Source organism: Ambystoma mexicanum, chromosome 1q (genome assembly GCF_040938575.1).
Source record: "Ambystoma mexicanum isolate Mex_15411 chromosome 1q, UKY_AmexF1_1, whole genome shotgun sequence".
NCBI lineage: Eukaryota > Metazoa > Chordata > Amphibia > Caudata > Ambystomatidae > Ambystoma > Ambystoma mexicanum.
The window spans coordinates 1,469,112,861-1,469,121,480 of NC_090922.1; the positions used below are offsets into that span (position 1 = coordinate 1,469,112,861).

General features: G+C 46.4%; 1 pseudogene; it reads left to right on the plus strand.

Annotated features, from left to right (window-relative positions):
- Window positions 1-6,797, plus strand: part of LOC138549708 (selenoprotein Pb-like) — a 47,657-nt pseudogene extending 40,860 nt beyond the window's left edge.
- The last annotated feature ends 1,823 nt before the right edge of the window (window positions 6,798-8,620 follow it).

Genomic DNA, 8,620 nt, shown 5'->3' on the forward strand with positions numbered 1-8,620 from the left:
GTGGATCGAACCCACCCAGTAAAGCTCCTCTTTCCCAGGGGACACATTTTCGAAAGTGCAAGCACCATGAGTCCTTGTGCAAAATGGATTTGAGTAAAGTCTATTTGCTCCACTCTGGATGTGGCCGGCAGCAGAACTGGTGCTGGGTGTATATGTTCAATCTTCAGCACCCATTCAAACACTAGGCATGTGGCTCCAGGAGGCTGTCCTGTGAAGTTGGGAGAGGGGAAACTGTCAGGGGGCCTTTGGCGAGTGCACATCGAGTACGGGGGAGTGTGGATTTCAGAGGTTGGTTGATGGGCAGGGAGATTAGTCACGAGAATCGTTTGCCTCAGGGTAGGCACAGCCACCCCAAAGATATATTGCATTTGATTTGGGCATTGATTCATGTTTTGAGGCATTGAGGGGTTTATTGTAGAAACTGTTGGTTGGTGGTTCTTTTTATGTCAATGGTTGGGGTTATGGAGAAGTCCCAACATGCCCTGTGAGTTTCCAGGCATTCCTCTGGTCATTACGATGCTACTCTGTGTGACCAATTTTACTAGGGTGCCCGGTGAATGTGAATTTTAAGATTATTTTATGTAAAGGGACCAAACAAAATATATCAGTAGATTACACAAAGTGACCGTAGACAAGGTTTGGCAAGAAAAATGTTCTACGTATTGTGAAAACCTTTCAAGGGAGCAACCAAACGCTGTTTAACCAGTAAATTTATTATTGTTGAACATCAAAGGTAGGGGTGGGAGGACCGATTTGAGATGTTGTACATAGTTGAGGAATGGGCATCAGAGAACAGGGCCTTCATTGTTGGGCCATGAGTTCAGAGACACTGGGCGATTCCTTACAGAAGGCATATGCAGTGCTCCTGGCGAGACGTATTTCCGGCTACTTCGGGAGTGACGGTACCTGCCTGATGTGTGCAGGGATTTCTTTCCAGAATCTCAGGTCATGGCTTCAGAGGGCGCGGCTTCTGGCCTTTTCCTTTTCTGAACTTTTTGATCTCGAGTCCTACAGTATTGTGGTCGCTTGTACTGCGCTGGCCTCCAGGTGCTCCAGCTCCTGGGTCCATCTGTTGTTGGGGTACGAGGGTTCCATGTCTTAAAATCGCAGCGAAAATGGCTGCGAGTGCAAAATATTGCGGCAAAAATGACGTGTTTTTTTTTGTGCCACAATCATGTATAGGATGCGGGGGTACCCCGCAACCCCCGGACCCATTATAGCATTTAAGGGATGTGGGGTAAACACCCCCGCAAAACCCGCTCACCTTAAATGGCATAACGCTCCCCTGCACACACTTGTACCCACCTCTGCTCGCAATGATAGGAACTGTGCATTTGCAACGTGACAGTATTCCTTCTTTGCTGGTAAAGTAAAACACACCTTTCACGTCACAACATTACATTTCCGATGGCATCACTAAAAATTCCCAACTCCTAAAGGATGTTATACATGCACGGAGATAAAATCTCATCCCACATACGTGCATGTGGGTATATTATAGAAGCATTGACAACGTCACCCAGCAAAAGGGCAGCTGTTGGTGAACTATAACCACTGATCCTTTAATTACATGACATTTTTTATTAATTAATCTTTTATAACACGCTTAATACCGGCGGCCAATCTCTTATGTGTAGGGCTGGGATGTGTAGGGCTGGTATTCAAGCCTGCGTTTTCTCTGCTTCCAAGACAAGCGCGTTACCTCGTAGTTATCCTCCCTACACCTTATTAGGCACTGATGACAAGTCAATGCTGGTCCAGCATTTATAAGAGACCGGAGTAACAGGCTCCAATCTTCAGTGGTTGCTGTCCTTTCTATCTGGTCATACCAACGTCAATTTCTAACGGGTCCCTCAGGGTTCCTCGCTTTCCCCCTCATTTTAATATTTATGTCCATCATTTGGCCTCTATCATTCATTTGTTTGGCTAGTTTCTATCCCTATGTGACATGCAGACCGACCTGCATTTGGATGGGACCAGGGGTGCAGTGGTGGACAACTTCCATAACTTCCTTTATTGGGTGGATGCCTAACTAATTGGCTTCAGGAGAACTCTGAAAATACTGAGGTCTTGATGGTAGGTGGTAGTCATAACCTTGAGGTCTCTTCTTTCCGGCATGCTACAATAGGCTCATATCGCTTGCTTGTGGTAATGGCCCAAAATGTCGCCCTCATAATTACGACAGCCGAAATTCTGAATTTGTTTTAGACCTTACACCACATATATTTATGGGGGGGGTTATGTATATAGTAGTAATATGGGGGAGCTGCAGTGTGTCTGTGGTGTAAAGGGGGTTTAAAAAAAAAAAGAAGAGGTTTGGCATTTTCGTCCGTCGTAATTATGGGGGTCGCAGTCATCACATAGATCCCTCACTTGTTTCTAGGGTAACAGACGCTTATGTAAAAGCTGCAGATTAATTGAAGGGCCCTCACTGGGTGAGTGCCTGGACCAACAAAGGTTCTTCTTAGCAAGGGCCTCCATGAAATTAGCGTTCTATGGCCCACCCCACTGATGGTGACCAATCTCGTAGATTGGCGTGTGATGGAAAAAGGGTCACTTGATAAATGTTGCTGACTTCAAATCAGCAATGCAGGTGGACCTGCAGGATGGGAACAAATAGACTAGGGAACTTCTGCACAACCCGTAAAACAACAGGCAATGAAACACCAATTAAGCAATGTAACCCGAGTGTCGGGGGCATTACCGACTCAGGTAATGCCCCGGGGCCCATAGGTAAGGCCCCGAGCGAAGCAAGGGCTTTACTGAAGGCCCCGGGGCATTACCTGAGTCGGTAATGTCCACGACGCTTGGGTTATATTGCTATTAGTACCCCGGCCCGCAAAAATAGCGTGACCGGGGCACTAAAAGCTTTTTTTTGGTCCCAAAACGCTGCAGCGTTTCGGAAGAAAAAAAGAACCCAAAGAAAATGGCCACCACCATGGAAAGAGAAAACGGAGTCCGTTTTCCCTTTCCATGGCGGCCATCGGGAGCGCAGCGCGTCCGCTCCCGAAAAAGGATCAAAAAGAAGGTAAGTGGGGTTGGAAGGCGGGAGTGGGATGGGGGTGGAGAAAACAAAACAAAAAAAAGACCTACCTGCGTCCCCGACGAGGGAAGCCTCCAGCCATTTGGAGGCACGGAGTGGGGGTGGCCCCGCTATGAGGCTCCACACGGCTGGAGGCTTCCCTCGTCCCCCGCCAGGGATGTAGGAACAAGAAGGTAAGTTGTGGGGGGGGGGCGGTGGGAGGGAAGGGAATAAAAAAAAGAAAAGACTTACCCGAGTCCCCGGCGGAGGGCGAAGGCAGCCTCTCAGCCGCGGGGAGGCTCGGAGCGGGGATGGCCTCGCTTCGAGCCTCCTCATTGGCTGAGGGGCTGCCACGCCTCTCACCGGGGACAAAGGCCATGGAATCCCGACGGAGAGATTCCCGGCCGGGTAAGGACCCGGCAAGAGCCAATCAGAATGCGTGTTGCATTCTGCTTCGCTCTCGTCGGGTACTAATATGAAATATCTTTAGCAAAAGAAACACTTTCAAAATTACACGAGTTAATGGGAGACTTTGTTCGCACACAAGAAATACTGTACACCCAACGCGGTGATTACTGACACCAGGGATGCCAGACAGAACTTAGTTTTAGTAAAGAGAATTGGCATAATAAAAAGCAAGTAAATGCGAATAATATACAGCGGGGCAGAATGATAGCGGATTACTCTGCCATGGATGAGATGGTGTGAAAGGGGTGCTTACACAGCTCAATGGGGAGCAATTACATCAGGTTCAGTACTACACTGGCAGAGCAATGCAGACAGTTCACAATATGCAGGGAATATTCTGCATACAGAGGCAACTGGAACTGTTCAAATGAAACACTGTGCATTTTACCTTCATACACAAGATCATTCTTAAAACAGAATGATCACCTGGTGGGACTGGTAACCATAAACTGCTTTATAGATTTCACACAGGGAAGACACAGTTTACAAATATATGTATCCTAGAATAGCCGTGTAGGACATTTGATTACCCTCTATACACATTTTCCAGAAAGAACAGGGAGCGAGTGAGCCCACCCACAATAACCTATTATTAATCACTGGCAAATTGCATATTGACGTTCAGAACATGGGGCTTGTTTGCACTTCACATATTTACACTGGGCCTCATTAAAATAATGGTGGCGCGGAAAGACAGGTGCCAATAGCAACGTACCAGCACTCTTTCCGGACAACCATACTACAACGATGCCGGTAGAGGCCACAGATCCACCGGCAGGCCTGACCTGCTGCGTTTTCAGGCCCCTACCGGCCTGGTTGTCCTATGCGACTCCATGGAAATGGGGAGTAACCGTTACCGTAACTGTGATATTCTGGTGGCACCGGGATATAAGGCGTGGGTAACGGTAATACAGGGTTGCCGGCAACCCGCCAGTAGCACCGGCGGGTTACCACCAACCTCATAATGAGGCCCACTGTCTTTTGGAGACATATGGGGCAATATGAACAATACTTTAGGGGGAATACTGGCTGGGTCAAGCGCAATGGTACTTGGGGCAAGATCGGCAAGGAGTTAATTTAGGGGGTGTATGGCAGGCAGGAGCAAATCACTGCGATAGGTCCTTCCCTCAGACTGCTTTGGTTTTCAGGCTTTGGTTGTGGAACAGCTAGCTCACAGACTGAGGTGGGTTGCACCACTGCAGGGGACACAGCTACCTCAGCGGAGTCCACACAACAGCAATCGAGTCTGGGTGTAGGACAGAACACACTACAGAAACAACCAGCAGCAAGGACTAAGCGGAAGGTTGAGCGCCGCAGAGCACAATTGAATACAGGACCGGGATCCCTAGAAGAGTGTTTGGAAAGCGCATGGGGACACAGCAAGGGGCAAGATAGGCGTGGTTCAGCTTTTCAAGGGTCTGGAACATATCGAGGGCAGGTTCAGGGAGGATGTACAAAGTCACAAACCCTGGGTGCGGGTGCAATAACTGTACCTTTATGACACAAAAATATGTCTGAAATGGTAATGCTACAACCAAAAGCAGCAAGAAATCCTATTAGCACACACACCAGCAGGGCTTGAGACATCAGCTAATGTCTGCCAAGACAATCTCTGCACCTAGGACTGTTTGACTGTTGAGTGAACCATATCCTGTTAATAAGTAACACTTCCTATTTTAATCTTCTTTCACAGGTTTCATGGAATGGAACATTGCATTCCCAAGCAAATGGCACTGAATGGATGAAGGTAGACCAACTGTCTGCTACTCTGCCTCCCAGGCCTCCACACGAATCCCACCAAGACCATAACACAGTCAAACACCACCATCCAGGTACCAAAGACAACGAGGAGCAGAAGAGCCAGCCTCACCACCACCACCACCATCATCAGCACCACCAGTCACTCAACAAGGACAAGAACGTGAACAATTAGGAAAGACAAAGCTTTCGCAGAACACAGCCACCAACACTGAAGGTAGACCTGCTATCCACTATACAGAGCCAAAATACAGACAAACACCACCTACCAGTCACAACAAACAGGATCTGAAAAGCCAGGCCCTTCAACCACTCAACAAGGACTAGAATAGGAGCAAATAAATCATCAAAGGAAAGACAAGGCTCCTACAGAACACACTCATTAACACCACATGGCTGATGATCATTCCGTTCAAATCCCAGAGGAGACACCAATGTTGCCAGAAAGATATGGAAGCCCGAGGGAAGCGATACGAGAACATTTGCAAGCCGCATTGCCCAGAGAGCAATACATCTGATTATCACCATAATGCATGTTCAAATTAATTCCTTCAAATTTATGAAGGACTATAAAGACCAGGATGCTAAAAGCAAACCATTTAAAAGGCAGGGATATTTGTTAACATGGCTCGGTAAATAGAGGGAAAACAATTGAGAACAAGAGAGGGACACAAATGGCTCATACAAGATAGAGTTGCGTTGGTGGGGAAAAATGAGAGGATGCTGGAATAAAGATAGAGGGGTGCAACAATGGAAGTGGGTTCCATAGGGGTGAGAAGCAGGGCAACCTTGAAGTGAGGGGTGATCAGAAAAGGATGGAAGTGGGAGGGGAGCTTGAAAGATGGTGAAAAGACAGAGATGATTCCAGAACGACCAGATCAGAGGATAAAGGAACAGTGGCAGGACCACAAGAGAAGTGTTGAGGAGAAGGTTGTTTGTGCACCGTACACTGCAGAGGATGGCCATGCTGACAAAGGGCTGGACCAACCTGTGGAAATAAATGAAAGGATCCAAATTAATGTTAGCTCAAGTTAACTACACACTACAGTAGAAGAGTGCAAGTGGATTCCAACGGAGGCAGGAAGGAAAGCTCTCTCTCTCTAAATTCTTGAGATGACTTTGCCTACCCCCTGTACATCCCTGTACTCAATGACACTTGTGCTACAAACCGGAGTCCCGGTGAGCACTGGTTGAAACCGTACAGGGTTGTGTAGGGTTTAGGGCATTAACTCTCGAAAGAGGGGGAGGGAGAGGGAGAAGATCCGCAGCACAGAGGTGATACTGATAGCGGATCATGAAATAATTCCCTAGCAGCAGGGGATTCAGGAATGGGGGTTGTTTATCTTAGTGAAGGGGTACAAAGAGTCTTTAAGGAGATACAGAAAGATTCCGATGCACATACAGGACGACTGTCCCATACTCTAATTTGCTTGGATGCAATTAACCGGAAATGTTATAGAAATGATCCTGCTTTTACTAGCGTTTTTCAACATAACTGTCTTACACATTAAAATATTCACTTTTTTCCATTGAGAAAAAAAATCCTAAACTGTCTGTTTGTAAATCCACTTTATTTCTGTGCTGTCGATTTTGTTATTAACTTTTTAAAAGTAATTTAGCAAAACAACTGCCTTCAAAGCGTGTACTAAAAGACATAATACAATGATGACACATACAATCATGAGCATATTTGTTAATCAAACTGTCTAGAACAACAAACAAGTTATTTGCCTCAGCCTATATATCAGCAATAAGAAACATTAAAAGAATGTACTTGCCTGTATGTCCTACATGCCATATAGCCTTCATGGCCTTCATTCCCCACAGCTCTTACATGTCACTTAGCTTACATGTTCTGCATGCCTGAAATGCCCTACATGTCCCTTAAACTACCATGGCCTCTATGTCTTTCAGCCAAAATGTCAATTGTCCTACATATCCTTTGGCCTATGTGTCCAACCGCCTGCATATCCTATATCCCCTTTTTTCCAACGTTTCCATTAGCCTAAGTGCCTTAGCCTACATATCCTTTAGCCTGCATGTACAACATGGCTTACCTGTCTTTTATCTAACAGATCCTACATCCCCTGTCGGCTACATGTCTTATGGCTTTTAGCGTGCTTGTCCTTTGGCCTTCATGCCCCTTAGCCGTCATGTCAAGCATGTGTAGCGCGTTCCTAGCTACTAAGCAATGGACCTCTGTATGTTTCACTGAGAGGAAGATATGAGGCAAGAAAGTGGATGTGACACAGGATGTACTGGGCATGTGGATAGGAAGTGATGCGGGAATGCAAGGTATTGTCTGAAGTGTAAAGTCCTGTGTTTATACATGCACTGAACCCGTGTTGGGGCGGCCCGGATTGCCCCCGTTATGTGTTCCAGTAGGCAGGGTCCTAGCCAGAGAAGGCCTGTTTACTGTTTTTTCCTTGTGCGCCGGTCTCGTCTCGAGTCTAGCAATGGCCTTGTTCCTGGAGGAGGGTGACCCACCTAAGCTACGTATGATTGCTGCTAAGTAGGTTAGTGTGCAAGGGGCGGTTGCCTTATAGGTGATGTAGACATTCTTAGAGAGTATTCTGGCTGGGAAGGGAAGCCAATGCAGCTCCCTTATGATGGGAGAAATGTGGTTGAATTTCTTGTTTCCCATTATGAGTCATGCTGCAGTGTGTTGGGCAGCCCTATGTGAGGCCAGGTGTATCGCTGGAACACCTGTGAGTAGGTTGTTTCACCCATCAATGGGGGAGATTACCAGAGCCAGGACTGTGGTTCTGAAAGCATGATTTATTCTGCACGCCTGTTAGGCAGAATTGCATAAAGTACCCTCTGGGACCACCACGTACAATTAGGACTACAGGTGTTAGCAAAACCAACCTTTGGTATAAGTTGTACTACACAGTTTGTGGTAGCGAGCTGAGCAGCCAGGCTTATCTCAAGAGGGAATGTGAGCAGTAAAAGAGGTTACACAGAGGCCTTACAATCACAGTGGTTCAAGTAGACACTTACACTCAAGGTTTCTTGGTAAAACACTTATTAATTTATTAAACAGTCATTTAGAAAACATTCAGCAGAAGGAGGCAACTTATTATCATACACAAATATACTTCAATACCAAAACAATACGTTTCTGAGTAAATTAGGCTCCCCTGAAATAGGAGCAAAATGGCATTTCTGTCACTTTAAATAGGAGTACAAAGGCACAAGTTAATAAAATAGATCACAAATACTTTCTTAGGCAGTGCAAATAGTTTCAGTTCACTAGAGGACCCGATTCAGTTCAATAGGTCTAGGCCAAAGTCAATGGGCTAGTGTGTTGGATAGGAAAGAGCAGTTGTTGTAGTAAACGGTAAAGTCTTTGCCAAAGATCTCAGAGGTAGT